Genomic DNA, 20,168 nt, shown 5'->3' with positions numbered 1-20,168 from the left:
TAGTACGACGCTTCGCTCAACTTTCACCTTTTCGCGTTTAAACGGCGACGAGGCTAGCTCGTGCGCGAGCGCGGAGATCATCCTTGAGAACGATCCTTGCCGTGAGCGAAAACGCTTTCGTGTTTTCCAGCGCAAGTCGTGCTCGCGGCCCAACCGTACTTCACCGAATAACTGGAATATCAACATAGAGATCATAGCCATTTTGCAGGCCTGCGAAGCGTACACACAAACTCTGTCGCACGAACGCCTGCGTTTGACATCCGTGCGTTCATTCACCATTCGAATCGATAAAATAACAGCATAAAAGTCGCTCTCGTAGAGAGTAAGTGAGGTTTGTTTGTAGCAATTGTAAAAAGAAATGATTGACACACACACACCTGTGTGTCAGTTAGCGTTCTTTTGTGAACGAAATAAAGTCACGACGTAATACGATAAAATATAATATAATAAAAAAATTAATTGTTATTAGTGATAATACACTTCCTTTTCCCCGGTCTTCTCCTCTGGGATCGTGTAACATGTATAACTCATTAATTAAAATATCCGATAATTGAATAATAATATATGCAATTAGCGGAAAGAGATAATGATCGGGTCAAGTACGGTTGGACCTATCACATCGACGACTAAATTATTGATGAAAATTAATTAACTAATTATTAACGAAAAGTGAGCGAAATTAAAGAGACATTACACGCAAAATTATCCCAACGAAAATGTACAAAGGATTATACATTTTCATGCCTTTGCCTCCCTGCATCCGCGAGTAGAGAAATGAGACAAATTTCGAAATTACTACTGCGAGATATATAAGAGAGAAACGTATGAATATTTTAAAATGCACTAAATACACAATAAAATAATAAACGCATGCACTCCGTGTAAAATACAAACTAATAAATTTTATTGGCAGTGCGTGTATTTGGTTCTTTCTCTGTATCAGATTTTCACAAATTTGACGTAAATGTTACGAATATTATCTTACTTTATGCAACTCGAAAATGTTAGATCGTTGAAAATGAAGAATTCGCTTGGATATTGATTTGTGTTTGCTTTATTGCTTCAGAGAATAGATCAGCATAGCTATCACAGCGGCGAGTGATATCTCTTTGTATGTAAATTATTCTCTTACTGCGCAATGTTAACCTCGTATGATTTTAATAATACATTGCATAAAATATAAGTATATATTTTTGTAATGTTTCTTTACTCAGAATTCTATCGATATTTTTAAATATTTATTCTTTGCGTAATATTATTTGCATTACTATAATTACATCTTACATCGTACACACGTTATTCGCGATTTCTCAAAAGCTATGCAAAATCTGAGGAGCACCGAGTGAAATCAGTGAGACGCACCCCGCGCCGTTGAGTAACCACTTAATTCGAAATATTAAAGACCATCGACGGCCGCACGTAATCTCTCCGATAATCTCGCGTTGTGATTAGCCGAGGCAGACGACGACTAGGATTTTCGCCAAGACGGAGAGTCCATTTGTCGCAGTCACGACTGCGAGCGGACCGTCATTAGGGGCGGTCTGGAATTTCGGATTATCCGCGACTTCACGAGCGCTCAATTATTATTTTAATTCGCCTGCGGCTCGCAATCGCTCCGGGCGAATCGACGCCGTACTTCCAGCGCCGCGCTTATAAGCGCTTATAAGCGTTCTAATTGCGTTGCTCATTGTCGGCGACGTTCGGTACCGGCGTATAATCTCTGCGAATTCGAAGTTTCACACTGTAGCCACGGGGGAAATTGTCATGATAATGGAAACGCCGCACAATTGGCATAGAGCACATTTTCTGCGATATCGAGAATTAAACACGTCGAAAGTTACACCAGTTTTCATCTTCGTTCGGGGTCGGAGGAGCCGCGAAGATTGCGTTCACCTTCCCTGCGCCACGGCGAGAGAGAAAGAGAGAGAGAGAAAGCGAGATTCGTAACTTTGGTGAACGATTCGATCTCCGGTTATCGGAGAACATTGAGACGAATATCCACGAATAGACGGGAAAGTGCAACGTTCGATGCTCTGTCTCGGCTTACGAGCTGCAGCTTCGTCGCTCATTAATGGAGCGCTCGATGTATTGCGCATACAACGCGCAGATATTGTAGATGCATATGAATGCAAATGTCTCAGAAATCATACACTTTCTCTTGAGAATTTCCTTGAAAATATTGAAAAAATAATGGCGTTTGTTTCAACGTTGAAGCGTGAATTCTATTCAAGATACATTTAACAAACACGATGAAAAGATGTTTTACAGAAGTAACAAAATCTTATAAAATTTAAATACAAAATTATTCAACGTTGAAAATTAAATAACTATATAATTATGTACTAAATTTATTCTTTAAATTAATGCCACAATTGAGATATATAAAAAAGAGAATAAACGTACAAATTAAATTTATCGTAATTAGATTCGCATGCAATTATATCTCCTCCAAAAAAGTGTCAGACTTTCAAAAAAGTTTTAAACTTCACGAAACTTAAAAACTTTACATTTATTGCTATTTCCTCACCTCTCCATAAAAAATGGAATATGCGCATATTGATTTGTAATTGAAACAAGTGGTTCCTATACAGCTAATAGGCGAAACTGTGTACATGTCGAAATTTCGATATTGATGTTCCAATACAGCTAATACGCGATACGGATGTACACGCTGACTTTAGTATAGATTTTTTTTTTTCGATAAACCAAATAATGTCACTGTTTTTCAAATTAATCGTTTCGGTCTAACGATCGGCTGAAATTGGTGCAATCGAATATTTTCTGGTCTCTATAAACACGTAAAGTTTACGAAACATTAATTGGCAATACACAATAAATATTATACCTGCAACATGTTTTTACTTTTTGATGAAAAACAGTTTATCGTAAATTAACAGTACCTGTTAGAAATATTCGCTGTTTCGTATAGCATATTCGACGTAAAAACATGAAAAAATTTCTGTTAGCATAAAAAGTTTACTATAAAAATAAATAGTGTTGAGCAAATTTGTTTTAAATCGGAGAAAATTTTTTAACGGTATAAATGCGCAAATTTAAATTCTTGTAATTCTTGTAAACTAATTTTCTTGAGCGAGAAATTACATTTCGTGGTTTCGAAGCAGCGGCGGCCCGTACTCGCATTTAACACCTGTCTAATAAGTGATACTGCGTACGCGGAGTCGCCGTGGTTAATTAGAAACTTAGAAAGTAATGACGCGGATGAGATAATTGTTACGTCGCCGGGTTTCCGCGTGGCGTTACTTTCAAGCGTCTTCCTTTTCTTTGTCGCGGCACATTTCTCCCGTGTTTACGAGGTTACACTTCAGTTCGTCCATGCGTTTCTCCAACGCGATGCACTCGCTCGCTTATCGTCGTCATCTGGTCTTCCGCGCTGAATAGCGATTGGGAAAGAATACCGGCAGGTCAGCCTCCCGCACTTTTATTTTTACACCGCCTTTCCCGTGATAACTCGCTTTACGGTTCTATTGAAGCACATACTTAATTACAGTGACTCGAAAAAGAAATGATTAATTAAAGGGAACGTTACAAAACAGCGAGATAAAATTGGTAATTTTAACTAAATAAACAAGTTGTATATTTTCATGTTTACCTTTTCATATTCACCGTGAGCTGATATTTATACAGGAAAAAAAGAAAAGTAAACTTTGCACGACAATTAAAGAGAAGAAAATAAATAATGGAAATAATAAGAGGATTTAATTGCATGTTGGTGTATCGGTTAACAATATTAATAAGACCAATATCAGTGAATTTCGTAATTTAATTAAAGCAAGGAATGGTAATCGCTCCTTTATTAGAACTAATTGCAGAGCTCGCGATTACGGCGGCGAAGATTAGACTTTATGTGTATGATTGCTATAACAGTCTACTTTCATTGTTAAGATACAGAAACTGGTACATATATAAAGAGAAAAATGCAAACAAATAAAAGTGATAAAAGTCACAAAAATAACTTGTTTCTTTCTTAGCGAAACTTGTATCCGTGCAAAATAATTTTAATTTATCGTTGCAACTAATCTAAACTTTTATTAACTTTAAACATTGTAAATCGCTATCGATTATTTATGAAAAGATAAATGTCTGAGAGAAATGATGCAAAGATATATCAATCTGTTTTCAATAAATACAAGCTCTTTTTGTCGGAGGGAAACGCTCGATCCCACAGAGAAGTTAATCGATACAATATAAGTGATCGATTACCTTCCTGCATGATGCACAGCGATAAAAAAGAAGCGACCAGACGAGGATGGCGGCGTGCAAGCAACCGTGAAAAGGACGAGGCTAGGCGTCAGGTCGGCAGTTTTTCGCAATCAGCGCGGGTGATTACTTCCTTTATGCCTCCTCACCGGAGGACCGGCACGAAACAACCGAAGAAGAAGCCGCACTGCCGCGTTTTCTTTACTGGGATCGGCATGGCATTTCGTCGTTCGAAAGAAAATAATCGCGCGCGCGCAAGCCTTAAGCGATCCCCCCGTTCAAGGCAATAAGGCATTATTCGCGCGGTGTAGCGCCGAATTTTACAAGCGCACCGTGTAATTCGCGTGTCGCGAATCTAGCGGGGCGACGTCAATTTCACAGATCGATACCCGGGGTCCGTCACGAGATCCGCTCGATGTCGATTAGACTCGTAAAAAGCCGCGACTCGTGTGATTATGACATGGCGAAAGGTCAGCGATCGGTCGGGCCGAAATCACCTGAACTAACAACAACAACCACGAGTCACGATGGGATCCGAAGATCCTTGCACCTCTCGTTCCGTAATCACCGGCTCGCTTTCGTAACCGTTGCCTGTTATGTTACCGCGCTACCGGTCACCGTAATTGGGATCCGCGGACCTTCTGCCATCGCTTACGATCTGCTTAAACCTGTAATCGTAACAGTATTTTAATTTCCATCATATCGGTAGCTCTCTCTCTCTCCTCCTCCTTCCTCCTCCTCTCTCTCTCTCTCTCTCTCTTTATCTTTACCCCGACGCCGTTTCACTAATGGATTGTAATCGGTAGCTAGCACTTACTGACGAAGACGTATCGTGCTGGGAGCCATTCTATTACCCATGTTATTAGCCCAGATGTCGTGAGCTTGCCATGAAACTACGTGCATGTAGCTAGAATCTGAGATGTCATACCTACTACCGGCTGCATTAATATTAATTAGCGCTAAATAATAGCTAAACAAGATAGCAAAGATCAAAGTTTGATTGTTTCGTATCACGTTATTTAATAATTTACATGCTTCCAAGATTGTGTAAAATTTAAAATATATTTTTCTAACTATTTTTCTAACTATACTATTTTCTATTTTATATTGTAGAACTAGAAAATATTTACGAGAAATTGTTAGAATTGATATTAAGTGAAATGTTTTAATAATCATTTTTTAAGAAATAACAATGTATCTAACATTTTAATACGTACACACGTAGAAACTTCTGCGGTTTACTATTGCGGTTTACGGAACAGTTAACTTTTTGGAAAAATATTTAGCTGTTGGAAATATTCATAGGCTTTTGGCATCCATTTAACACCGCTGAGACGTTTTCAAATATTAATTAAAAAGCTTTTCCGTAAAAAATTTAAATAGCTGCAGGTTATCGTGTTTATTATTAAAAGCCAGGTACCTAAAGTTTACCCTGAAATAGTTGAAAAATTCATCAAGTTGTTTAAATTCTGTTTTCGTACCGTATAATTATGTTATTGCGGCAAAGTTTTGCTCGAGCAGCAAAATAACAAAAATGGAGTTGTACTTGAAATTTTAATAATAAGACTAGTTTTGCTTTAGATACTGTGACATAATGATATTCTAAACTATAAAGATCCTCCCCCAACAAGACATATCTTATAATCTCTCGTAAATCAATCAATCGAAGTAACATCGTCGCCATGCTGTATAGATAATCAAAGAGTACGATGCCCGTTGAACGACTCAAGAGATGCCATGAGATGATCAAACCCGATACAACAGTCGAAACACAGAATGCCGAAATAACACCGATGTAAACTGTGTCGAGCAACTTGTTTAGAATCGATACCGACCATGTTGCATCTTGATTCGCATATCTAAACACGCATCCACACAGGTATGCATGTACAGATTGCCATCAAAGACACCTGAATCTAACGTTCAAATACCAGTATCTAATGTAAAATACCAGCAAATGGAAGCTGTTTATATGCCTAAACAGATACACTATGTAAATATCTACGCCACTGGTCAGTTGTGTGATTTTGAGTATTCGAATTCAGAAATGGAAACGATAAATTTATGCCTAATTACACAAGAATAATTAATATTAAAGATCGCAAAATTACGATAAATAATGGCATTGGATAAAATTTCAGCTAATTTCAATTTAAATCATCAACTTCCTTGAATTATTGATTAGCTCAAGAGTAGTAAATCAAGGTATATTATAATCAATTATTATGGATTTCACATTTTTGATTCATATAAGTTCGAGCCGACGCAATTGACGTTTACGCATGATCGTCCCAGAGTTAATGAAGCATTCCGGAATGTTTCATTAACTTCTGTCTCCGGCTGGCCAGGATTCTTGTCAAGGAACCGCTTTCCCGTTCTTCAGCGCGAGAAACGGTCTCCCCCGATCCCCTCCGCCCTTTCTCCGCGGCTCTCTTTCTCAGATCGCCGGATCAATCGGTGGCGAAACGAGGTCTTCAAACAAGTAGAGTACCAGGCGAATTCCCCCCGTGCAGTCAATTCGGTGTGGGAGAAAGGAAGAGAGCGTTGCCCAAGCAGCACACCGCGCGCTACGTGGAACAGGAACGTAATTATTATCGCCGGGTTACGTATTCGGATGTTCTTCCGCTCGTCGAATCTTCTCACATACTACACCACGCGCATAGACGCGCTCGGAACAATGGCTTGGCCTCAGAAGCGATTCCCATATTATGCAAATACCAGCGCTCTCCCTGCTCCGTCGGCTGCGCCACGTCCCGCCTCGCCTCGTCTCTCGTCTCTCCTCGTCCTCTCCTCAATAGGAGGATAGGATAGTTATGTTGATTCGGAACAGCCGTCGAGCACAATAATTATGGGCAATTAGTTTTACGAACGCGTCAAAATATTTAATTTCTCAACCGCCAGAGAGAAAACTTTCCTCCGCGTCTACAGTTTTCTTCGAAAATTTTTAAAACGAAGAAACTTTGAATTAAGTACATATTTAAAGGATAGCGCGTTGCATTATTCATGCTGAACAAAGTACGAAATTGCGGCGCAAAGATTGTAAATGTTCACATTTGTTTCATAAAAGTTGTACGCGATGCATCATTTTCATGGTAATATAAATTTTAATATAAATTTTAATACCGCGATTCAATCGAATGGCCATTTCTGTCAATCAACTCGGAAATTATAAAATACGTTCGCACCAAATTGCAATTTTCTCGTGTGAAAAAATATCATAATTATGAGAAAATCCCTCTCGTTTTCCATCTCTTCCAGCTCTGCGTTCGTTTTTCGTCCTTTGCCAACTGCAAATGCAGAAATAAAATATTCAAAGCCACTGCAACCCGGTTTCGTGAGTGCCGTTTATCCGTTATTCCAGTATTGAACACTTCTATACGCAATCTAAATTTATCATCGTTTGAATGGCTGATAACTAAAAGTGCTTTACTTTTCACTGGATTTTTCCTAACAAGTTGCATCAACAAAAAGAAATATTAGCGCTACTGCATATGAATGCGAACGTTTTACCTGTTCCACGTGTCGTAAATTTTTCGAATGCGCGTATTGTCGTGTACCATCGCGGTTTCAACGAGCGCCATTCACGCGAGTCTAAGGTCGTTGTTTTTCGAACTGCCAATTTTCACTCTCAGGGGGTATTACATTTTCTCATATTGAGTCACTGTGTCGCAAGCTGCGGAGGACTCGTGTAATCTCATGTTTTGAATTAAGGGAAATGACGCAATCGCCAGTAAGGAAGGTGGAAGGCCGCGCCACAAAATTTTTCGAAATACCAAGTCTTACCAAGAAATTATGAAAGTTTCGCCTTCGGAGAAAAATTCGCATCAGTGGATCAGAAAGACAGATAATGCGAGAAGCTATTATTCGGTCGTCGGTGAGATCTCAGTTTTCTCCTTCCTCGAGAGGGATCGCTGCATCTCGGTAACGAGATAAGGCTTTTGGATAATCTCATAACTACAATTACGATACCAAATATCGCAGAAATGAGCAATTAATAAAAATAAGCACATGGCGAATAAAATAGTAAATTTAATATACGTTGAAGAATTAGAACGGATTGTACATAATTGTTAGGGTTAAATCTGTTTTGACGATCACACGTTTTTAATTCATAGCAAAATATTTCATTCTTGTTTCAACAGCTTCTTCTCGCGTTTCAGCATTTTTGAATAAAATCTTAAAGATATAAGATAAAAATTTTAACATATTTCTTCGGGATTATACATTTTTAATGTAAATAATAGATTAGTAAAAGTTGCAAATCATCGAAGTAAATTTAAAGGATACGATGCTTTAACTGTGATTCGATGCAGTGATTCTATTCTCACTTCTGTTTCACGCTCCATTTAGCACTAAATGTGACTGTCCGATTTCGAGTTTTATCCGTACGCAAATGTTCGTGTCAACACGATTGACACGAGATAAAATCGTCACATTTACCACTAAATTTTACATTTCGGGAGCAGTAAACCAAAGATTCATTGACTGCTATTGCATTTCCGTCTCTACCTAGCGTTGCATTTAGCGCTACATGTAACTCCCCGATTTCGAGTGTTATTTGTCTAGCCTACGAGAGGCAATGCTTAATGACAGTACGAGATGGGAAACAGCCGCATTTAGCATGCGGCGAGGATACGAGGGCCAAAGTTTAGTCCCGTGACCCAATTTGTCGCCGCACGTTTTGCAACGTCGGTCGCTTTCCACACGAGATAACGAAATTAATGACTAATTGGTTGACTGGTTGCAAAAATAGTTACATCGTTCTAATGACGGCGTGCAATTATGTCCAATCGATTCGATTGACGTCTAATTAAATTTATCTGACAGCTGATTGAATAACGCGGTTGAAAAATGACTGGCTCGAATCTTATCTGGGAAAACACACGATTGTATAATAATCTTAGATATATCATCGTGGCGCTTGGCTTCGCACTCGCGTGCGTGTAACGAAGCGCACATGTGCCGTTGATCTGGCGCAAACAAGGAGGAACGGTAACGCGAAACGCGTCAACGTGCGGCAGATACGTACCATAATCGCATATAATGATACAGTCTTCCCGCTTTCTCGGTGAAATAAAAGACTTTCTTTCCCACGCGTTCGCCTCGAAAAATCCCCCGATGCACTCTAATCATCTGCCGCGAGTATCAGCGCGCGCGCGCCGCGGCAGCGATATCGCCCGAGGATTTTGTTCTGTTCGCACACACATAACTTCGCGGGATCTCTTGTTTACTCCTTTCAGCGCCACTAGCTGCAATTCTCTCTACTCTCCATATTCACTTTTGACATGTTGCCTATATATTGATAACGTATCTCTCACGATTAAAATCGTCACCATATGTGCTGACGTAACGATTATTATCATTAATGCCATTTGCTTAGAAATTTTTTAAGTTATACTAAATAAATTTGTTAAAATTATAATGATGTAATTACTTGTTTGTTTATTTAATAACAACAAAATGTATTTACGTTCTAGCATTGAAATAATATATTCTAATTTATTTACAAGCTCCGCGCAAATTCCCGTTTGATAAATGTTATTTGATAAATAAACCACGAAACGTACACAATTGTTAATAATTAATTATGTAAATGTAAAAAAATTGTAAATGGACTTCACACGTCCGCTGAATAATTTAATAAATACGTCGTAAAAAACTATCATTACTTATAAATCCGTCGGTTATATAATAGTTTAATAACTATGAATTATTACATCACGATAATATTTTTCCGACATAATATCGTTCAGATTTTATAATAAGATTGAAATTGTCATCTGTTTTACGGTATTTAAACGTAAAAATCCATAATAATAGGACGATGGAGAGCTCCGGGAAATCTCGAACCAACAACGATTTCCTTTTAGCACACCCCGCTATTCACGATGTATAACTCCAGGGAGCGAGCTTTTTTGCCTCTTTTAAAGTTTAACAATAAATTAACCATTATAAAACTGCGCAAACAAGAGCAATTCAGGGAAAAAAGTTTTCCACTTTAGAAAAGTATTTTTCGAAAGGTTTTTCTGAAATTACGGTCGCCAAAAGCTCCGTACTAATTGTCATTTACTTTTAAACTTCCACATTTTACTACCATTTTCGCGTAATTTGGTATCATAGATTGAAATCGTGCTTGGAGAGAAATGAGAGCCTTCTCTTGGAAAATCGATTTTGAATTCATTAAAGGGCTGTTGACGTGTATACGGAAAAGGACGCGCCGTGGATCATCAAGGACATCCCGTATAACGAGGAGAAAATATTCCGCAACTAATTTGCATTCTAATATCCCCGACGAAAATCTAATTCGAGTCTTAATTTATTAACGTCCCATTAGTTATCTCTTAACTCTTTGTGCTTAACTCTTTCATTTATCGTTAATAAAGCTTAAAATTTAGTTTCAGATTTTTGTTTTCTCTGGAGTTTCTACAATAACGAATCCTTAGATCTTGTAATTACCGGAGATCTCTCCAATTATTGGAAAGTCAATCATATCTCAATATTATATTTGTTTCTAAGATTGAAATTATTCCTTTCCTTCGACGTGCACGTTTCTAGGACATTTTGTGACGGTTTAATGTTCAGGTCGAGTGCTGTCTTACGCGAGTTATACTACATCGTGTGTTTAATTAATGTGACAGCAGCCTGGAGGACTCTCGGGCACAACGAGAACGAGTTTCACGTTTCTGATAGTCGCTCAGGAGGGAAGTCCGATGTCGGAACAAAGGCAACCAGATAACGAACCAAAGCTAGGCATCTTAACTTAGAACGCATACGTACGTACCTCCTTCCTCCTTTGTAATGCTAATTCGATAATTATTTCAGCAGGATTAGCTGAGAGAGGGCGGAGGAGTACAAGTATGAGGAAAGAAACACGTGCATCGAAAAATCGGTAGCGTTTGTTCAAAGTAAATGAATAATCTTCAAACGGCCGGTCGATTTGGAGATTTTATGCGTACACTGAATATTTCCATTCACTTTGTCGAATAAAATATCATTCTACCTTTTGCAAATTGACGCACGTCAATCTGTGCGCAAGGTACACTCCATAAAGCGCACCACTATGTTACAAATATTTAAATAATACGCTTCATATAAAATCGTTTTTCCGTCCGCAAAACCTCGATCAAAAATTTCAACGTCAAATTACCCTTCAAACTTAAAATTCTATTAAAAAACCAGCTATAGGCCAATTGAAATTAATTTAAAAAAATCACCGTTGACAATAAGCCAAGTTCTTAATTAATGAATTTTACAAAAACATAATGAGAGAGATATGTCAATGCCGTTGCAATCGATATAATTTAACAGAAATTTACGCCGCGGAACTGTTACGGAATTAATGTACTGATCAAATTTATTTCCAAGCACCGCAAATTTCCGGTTTGATAAATAAATAACGTAAATGAAATATATATACTCTGTCGTGATCCATATACGCTCTCTTCGTGATCCGGAGAATACGCATTTCATCGCCATGACAAACCTCGAAATTTCGCGACTCAGAATTGCAATGTATTTTCGCGACGGCGTTTATCGTCGAACTTTTCGAATTCGAGGTAAAAAATTGCACGTAAAGTTTGTTTGTCGGCAAAGTACAGGGTAAGTGCGGTGCAACATGCCGCGGGGTATAATATCGATATCGATATGGTCGCACGCGCGACATCGAATCGCGGCGGGGCGCGGAGCGTGCACGGATTCTATAGCACGCTCTCTGCTGCTATTAGATCGATAACTTGGAACATTCACCGATATACCCTCATCGGAACACAGATGTCGATCGATTCCGACTTTGGTCGTTGTACCGCCGTTCAACGCTGCCGTTCAGCGAGTCTCAAAGACCTCGAAAAAGTAATAACAGCGAACTTTTGTTTACGGTTCCAATAATGCTTCTCCAATAGTTCCTCAATATTTTTTAATAAATAAAAGATTTTTAGTTTAATAAACCGGATAAAATATGCAAATTGTCCCAACATTGCAACTCCCATTTTTAATTAAAGATTATACGGTATTTTTTAAATTTCAAACATATTTCAATAATAATATTGAAATATTGTGGTAATTAAATATTGTAATAATTAAATTAAATTATAAAAGAATTTTTATTAAAATTTATTTGAAAACAGTAGAGAAACAATGTTTTTAATATTTGTTTTGGATATATAAAGTTTCAATTTAATTTGTTTTAAAAATAAAAGACATTTGTTAACGATATATTCTTCGATATCTATATTCATTTAAAATATAATTGCATTATATTTTTTATAAACAAGATTTCTATTATAAATATTATATTTAAGTATTTTACGCAAGATTAAAAACAACGCCGTTTAAGAAAAACTTTGGAAAATCCAATAATAAATCCGACACCTATTAAATTACATTGATGGATAATTATTTTCAGTTATTTATCATCATATATCAAACAGCAGGGCACATCACATTTTCGATATTCGCGGAAACTTTTGAGTTATCCGAAATATCAAGTATCTCCCGATTGAAATCGGAGTGGATTCGTACACCAGCGATAACGACGCCATTTTTCTTTCTAATTGTTCTCTCGAGGCACGTCATATCGAACGCGTATATTTTTCAAACTTTGGAGAATACGCACAAATATTGTATATATAGAAATATATTTACTTTTATTGTGGGATGCACTCACGCACCCACACACAATTTAGTTATGAGATTTACAATAATAATTTCTTATTAATATGTCCGAGTCCTACACACCCATACCGTTTCTGCAGTACTGTAAATGTACTTTTAGACAAGGATACATAGTGCACCAGCTGAAGTATAAATTTAGTGCTGCAGTTCATTTACGTCCTGCCTAATAGACAGACGTTAATCTCCTGGTAACGTAGGAAAGGTCCTTAAGACAGCAATCGCTTTTGCAAAAGTGGAGTACTTAATACAAGTTAGATTTATGAATTTTGTTACGTATTTTATACATGCGTATATATGCAAAAATTTTAATAAATTCTTTTCTTATAAACTTACTGGATTGCTTAATTAGTCTTTATATTAAGCTAGGAGATCGTAATTAAAAATCGTAATTAAAAATGTTTCGTAAACTATACAGCTGCAAATGAATGAAGAAGTTTGATATTGAATTGTGTTAATTTTACAGGCATCCTGGAATAGCAGAGGAAACAATTAACGAATTTACTTGGCCTAGACGCTCAATTCATTATTAGAAATATAACAAATACTTGATATGTTTCACTATTTTTTACACGAGATTACGTAATGAAAAGAAAAAAACTTTGTCGTGCGGCATTATATTCGACGTCCACGTCAAAGTGATTACATTTTATCGATAATAGGATTTACGTTGGCCGCGCGACTTGTCCGCGGGAGTGGCAGCAGGGACCGCTTTGATGTGGAAACCGGTCGGACGCTGCCAGTAGTATAGCCAGAAACCAGGCGTCCGCGGCAGATCGTTTATCGCATTAGTGGACGGTCCACGGTTTCGCGCGCGGTACCTTCGGCAAATTGGGAATTACGGCAATATCGAAACTTCGATATAGCCCCGCCGGTCCCAGCTCGGAGTCATTTCCCAGTTCAGTTTAAGTATGAATGCAACATGCAGTAAAAGGTAATGCAAATCCATCGCGATATTATTTTTTCGTAGAGGAAATCTCCGAAAAAAGGCGAGCGATTAATACGTCGCGAATGTTTATCCGTGTGATTTATTTCAATTCAACGCTAAATTAACGTGGAACACAATGCATATACGACATGTTTCTGTTCGTTGTCGCGATGACACGGAATTTGAAAGAAGCAAGAAAGTCGCTGCATTATGCACACGTACTCCTACAGTTATAATACAGAAGTCGTCATTCTTTTTTTGGTAAATACCAACTGTAATATTCTGTTTAATTACAAATGCCGTAATCATCAGTCGAGCAAAAAAAGAGCTGTTAAATAAATCTCTCTCGCGTCTACGAACATGTACCCCCGTTATTCTGTCGCGAAACGAGCTTAATGCGCCGCGTAATGCTGAACAAGAGCATTTACATTGCGCGCAATTAACGTCACTCGGTGAGGCGAATTATGCGCGTTGCGCAAAAGCACACCCTCCGAAATGCATTGAACCTCGATATGACCCGAGAGCTCGTCATTTTACGTCGCGGCCCGAATTAATATCCATCTATTACATATTAAATTACATCAAACACGCGTTTGTGATTATCGCGTTTGTGATTGGGCCGTCGTATCGCGGTCATAATGTCACAACATTACGTTGATATCGTTAGCCCTGAAATTGGAAGGACGCTCATGGGAGTAAAAGTCGGTGTACCCGGCGCAAAGAGAAATTATTAAATTGCGAAATAATCCCGGTTTTGTCATGCGATATTTTGTTGTAGTTGAAAAACTTTCTGTCGTCATAATATGCATATTGTGTTTATCGTCAGATTTGTCGTTTTCAGAACTCGAATTTCTCGTATCGCGATACAATTTCACGTTGAAACGAAATCCAATAAAATAATAAATTAGCACATCGCCCCACACACACACACACACACACACACACACACACACACACACACACACACACACACACACACACATATCGTGTATCATTTGTATCGTACGATATAAATACACGGATTTTATCATCGACGTTGTGAACATTCGACAAATTTATTTTCACTTATTGATCACATTAATCGTAATTCTGAATAATTACTTCTCGCTATTCTGATATCTTAAATAGCCGATTTGACATTGAATCACTTTGCTTTACGACTTTTAGGATTTGTGGTTTTTGTAGATATCACACACGCGTTTCGGAACTAGGATACAATCGACTTCAGAACTAATCACTGTAATCCGGATGTAATTTGGCGCCCGCCGTACTGGTAGCGAGTGAGGTTCCCGCCAGGATCAATCAGAGATAATAATTGGAAACTTGACTTGTACCAAATGACGATCATAAAGACGAATGGAGGCAACAATGTTACACATAAACGATATCAAATATATTCAGTGACATTTCTGCATATGTGTGTGTGTGTGTATGTGTGCAGCAATTAAGTTTTTGATTTAATGCGAAACAACATACAAATCTATGTCTACGCTCTTGTATAAGAATAATAACACCCTTGCTCTTGATCTTTGTAATTCTGTAACTCTATAAATAATAAGTTCCTTAAACAGCGTTAAGCAAGTGCGAGATCTGGGCAGAGATATGTAAGTAAAACTACATAATTACAAAAGTGGAACATTCTGCACCTAACGAAATGAGATAAATTGCATCTTAAAGCCGGAGTACACGAGGTACATTCTGTACATGCCATTATCTTGATACTTGTTTTAGTAACAAGGAAGAATTGACTAAGATTAGCGGTAGAATAGCAGAAAAGATGGATACTATTTTACGTTTCATGAAATCCATTCAATATTTATCAAAGCCAGCTTAGATGTGATGTAACAAGCTCGAAATAATTCGCAGTTCTGTGCACACAGAGAGAGTTCGACTGTTTAATAAAATTCTCCATCGAACGAAAACTTCAAGCGGATCGTGCCAACGAAGCGAAATACCTTCGAGTGGATCCTTTTTAGAGAGAAATGGAAACGACCGAATACCGAATGCCGCGTGCAAGAATTAACGGGATGAAGAAATTTTATTGCTTTATTAACACACGAAGAATGTTTCATTGCTTCCCTCTCGCGAGAGAAGCTCTCGCGCGCCCACAGAAGCTCGAGTGTGCCATGCGACGTGTTACACTCGCGTGTATAATTACACCGATGTTGGCCACACAGCGTGAGACTCTTTTGCGCCACGTTTTTGTCAGACCGAGACAAAACGAAAAGAGAGGGAATAGGGAGGAACGGAGAGCGCGAGACGGGAGCGAGATTTCCACAGGCCACTTCGCGTGCCTGGAAGTTCGCGTGCAAAAATGGGTCAGGCACACATTTCGTTATGACGTATTGCTTAACGATCCACCGCTTTGTCCGACATCGCATTCTGCGCTCCTCATTCACCTAACTGGCGAGCGCAGATTAATTAGCTAGAGACAAGATTAATTAATTATGGCGACCTCGACGAGTTCGACCTAGGAACATCCCGCTTTACTGTCGTCGTGTTCGACATCGAGTCGAGCAAGAAGTTGGTTCTCATGACCAAAGACTCCACTCTAATTAGATTTACACGTATGTTAATTAATGTACAGACATAACGGAGTTTTGCTGTACATTATTATTTATTACATAAACTTTATGAAACAAATAATAATGTCATTCGTTGTACCATTAACCGCCTCGCCATTTACTTGTTAAATACAATTAATGGCGTCTTCAATAATACAATTAATATAAAATACAAAAATGTATACTATATAACGTCGCAAAAGAAATAAAGACATTTTAGGTAAGCATTTTTGAATTTGATGTCGGCAATATTGAATATAGAGCTCGTTTCCCCTCTTACCAAGAAGTTAAAGTTAAGGACTTTCAGAAGGATCTCGTCGGCACGATAGGGCAAATTGGGTCTACTCTGTCCGCATGTAAGAACCTCCTAATGGAATGAAATTTGCCTGACATCGCGCAACTATCTTTCAAGTTATTCTAGAGCGCGTTACCTATTTCTGTCGGTTAAAGTACAGACTACAGAGGGTTAATTTTATCATTTAAATGGGAAAATAATTAATAATTTATAATATAATTATATAGCAACCGTTTTTATATTAATTACAGACATAATTAAACTGAAATAAAATAAAGTAATCAGTAGAAAGGATTATACCTACAAAACACAATTTGTGAATTTTACTAATTTGCTAATGTACGTAAATCGAATGAGAAAATTAATAGACAATAAGCGCAAGGATATAGTATATCAAATAGAACATTGGTACTCAACTTAAGTACGAAGTTTGACAGCGAAGCGAAAACTAAAGGCTCTAGCGGAAGGATCTGTCAGTCTGCTCGCGCGATATAATGGAGCAGCGAAATTTCCTTTATACATCGCACGGGTATCTTTCAGTAAATAATTCCACCGAGTCGACTGTATGTCGACGACGGATAATGATACTCCGGGAACCTAATATCATTGATATCACGACATCTCACATTGCGAATGCTTCGCGGATCTTCAATCTTTGTTTGCGATATCTACGCCGCAAATATTCCATATCCATAGTTTCGCACGACGAACGGGAGAGGAAGATCGGGGTGTGCCTGATATTCTCTTATATCACATACTGCACAACGGCGGATGTTGAACGTTACAAATAATACAAATGCCTGACATATCAGAGCTGTTTCTGAACTAATCCCTTGATACATTTTGGAATTTAACGTGATATCTTGAGCGTACCGTATTATTGTTTTAATAACTCACATGACTTCCGAGATATGTACTTGAATTTTGAGTTTATTCTATCTATGTGTTGAAAACTGTGCGCCGAATTAAAGTTCGTAGAAAATGTAGAAAATTCAAATAATTTATTTACCTCCCTTTTTATTACCCTTAACAATATTGCAAATGTTAACGACGGGAAATAATCCGCCGAGAACAAACGAGAAGTTATATTGCATGACAAATACTTTTCATGACGTCGGACCCCGGTGGCCGCGCTATTTAAATGCACGCTTGAAAAACTGCGCCTTTCCTGGTGTCGACGAGAATAATAAAAATGGTTGCATGAGCGCGGGGCAACGCGACGCGTGGAAACGCGCCAAAGTTTGTTCGATTCAACGGCAACCCCCTGATGCGTTTATAACCCTCGGGGACGGTAGAAGCCTCGGGTAAAACATAACGACATTACGTGGTAAAATGTTGGAAACACTCGATGAAATTATTTTAAATTTCCATTGAAAATTTGATTTATACAATGTAGTTGCTAATTACTCAAAAATCGTATACAATAAAAATTTTTACAAAATCCATTTATGTATTTTCTGTTTGCATTCGTATTTTCGATTCTATATGCACGGTCCATAATTTTATTTGTAAATAAATAATTGTATATATAAAGTCTATCTTTATTGCATAAAATAATATAATGCCAAATTTCTACCTTGTCGCACTTAATTATTAATAAAACAAGCCGCATAACTGAACAAGCCTGAGTGTATACTTCACGCAGATTTCGCAAATACGTGTATTTCGCTGACGGCAAAATGCCAAAAATGCGATTTATTTGAGTTAAGAGGATTACTCGTTAAATATCTCCTTCTTGTAAAGTAATGCTCCATCGATCCGCGTCAGCGCGCGTTACATCTCCGGCTACGAAAATGCCCAGCCCGACGATGACCCTTTAGCCGGACGCGTCGGAAAATTCTCGTACCTAATGCGCTTTTAAATTTCGGTTGAATTTACTACTGCATTTTTGCGCGAGTGCGGTATTTACAAGCGTGTACTTCGTAATCAGCTGTTTCGAGCGCGAAATCCTCTTTCCGATATAAGTGGTGTTTAGACTTTAAAGAGGAAAACACTTTTTAAGCTAAACAACGACAAAGAGCAAACTGGTAGATCGATAGAACATTTAAACGAGAAATCGTAATTTTATCTACGTTTAAAGGCACGCATAATATAGAATGTCGAGATAACAACTTCGTAATCCAAGATACATGAACTAAACCGAATACCTTTAAACGAAATTATTAGACGCTCTGTATAGAACTATTTTGTATCAGGCCAAATTTCAGTTCTCTGTGAGGACGCAAAATTGTTTTGCATTTTGAATCCATTAAACAGAATGAGATTTTATCACCTGAATATTCTTGTTTTTTTTGTTTCATACGTAAATATGTAACATCTATATTAGTTATCTCAGTTATTATTAAAAAATTACATATTTATTCTAATTGGTTTAATTTTGATATTTCAAGAAAGATAGTTAATTAGTCTTAAACGTAGGAAGATGAAAAGATAGGGGAATAGATGAGTATAAATACTTGTCGCTTCTCAAATATCGTACCATCAATGACGCGTATATCTATTCACAAAACAACGTATACGACAACCTCGTACCTGGTGTTAAGCCCCGCGTGCGCCCGCCGTAACAATCGCCGATGCGGCGAAAATACTATCCTGGATCCTCGGCTGCTGATCCTCTAAATCTCCAAAGTCGTGGTATACACACGCGGCCGGCTCCGGGAAACGATACCGGAGCGAAGCGAGGGAAGCGTCGCACGCGCGCGAACGCCGCGGACGCGATTCTTATTCGCGTGAACGATCGGCAAGAAGAAAAGGGAGAGAAAGACAGAGAGAGAGAGAGAAAAAAGAGAAAAGAGAAAAGAGAAAAAGGAGAGGAAGGAAAGGGAAGAGTCAGCAGCGAACACAGCCGAGGCCGAAGGAACTTTGGAGCGAGCTCTCTCGTCGCGAGGGAGTCGCGGCACGATACTGACGGGTCGTCCGTGGGGCGCACGGACCTCATGCCGCCAGGATCTCCATCCCCACCGATCCCGGCGGCGCGGCGCGGCGCCGATATTCAGGGCCGGTTGATCAACGGTGGATTGTCGCGATCCCGAGACGGTCTCGTCTCCCGCGTAAAGGGCTGATTAATTGCTCGCGTACTCAACGTCCGGTACGCGCGCGGGTTAACGCGTAACCGTATAAGAGCTATCGAATCGCTGCAAATGGAACGTCGTATCCGAAAAATTTTAATTTCACAGAAACGCCCCTAAGTTTGACATTTCGAATATAACTGTGACTCTTTGGTAAGTGTCCGATATCCGAAAGTATCCGATAATTACCTATCACGTTAAAACGACAAGGTTCTTCTATGAAGTACGTTTCAGGCTTTTTCCTTTGCGAAATGAACTCATTATTACGTCATACTTCCCGTTCTTAGATTTTTTTGCGCCTTTCAACCGTTTAGCATCAACAGTTGATGTGAACAAACACGAGCAACACACAGGCCTAAATGAAGTTAAGATGGAGAGAATTAAAAGTTGCGTGATTGTGTGGCGAAAAAAACTAGGCAATCTTTGGG

At 38.4% G+C, this 20,168-nt stretch overlaps 1 protein-coding gene across 1 annotated transcript in view; it reads right to left on the bottom strand.

Moving 5' to 3' along the window:
- Thw (chitin-binding domain protein thawb) overlaps positions 1-19,563 on the bottom strand; it is a 38,489-nt gene extending 18,926 nt beyond the window's left edge. The window contains exon 1 of the mRNA XM_071710426.1: positions 19,205-19,563. The gene's annotated coding sequence lies outside the window, so the exon portion shown is untranslated. The remainder of the gene's footprint in view (positions 1-19,204) is intronic.
- Positions 19,564-20,168: the final 605 nt, after the last annotated feature.

Source organism: Temnothorax nylanderi, unplaced genomic scaffold, assembly GCF_030848795.1.
Source record: "Temnothorax nylanderi isolate EJ_2023f unplaced genomic scaffold, tnyl_v1.0 TNYL_tig0004_pilon, whole genome shotgun sequence".
In the NCBI taxonomy this organism is placed as follows: Eukaryota; Metazoa; Arthropoda; class Insecta; order Hymenoptera; family Formicidae; genus Temnothorax; species Temnothorax nylanderi.
The sequence above is the reverse complement of the archived record's forward strand: the minus strand, read 5'-3'. Positions and strand labels throughout refer to the sequence as shown.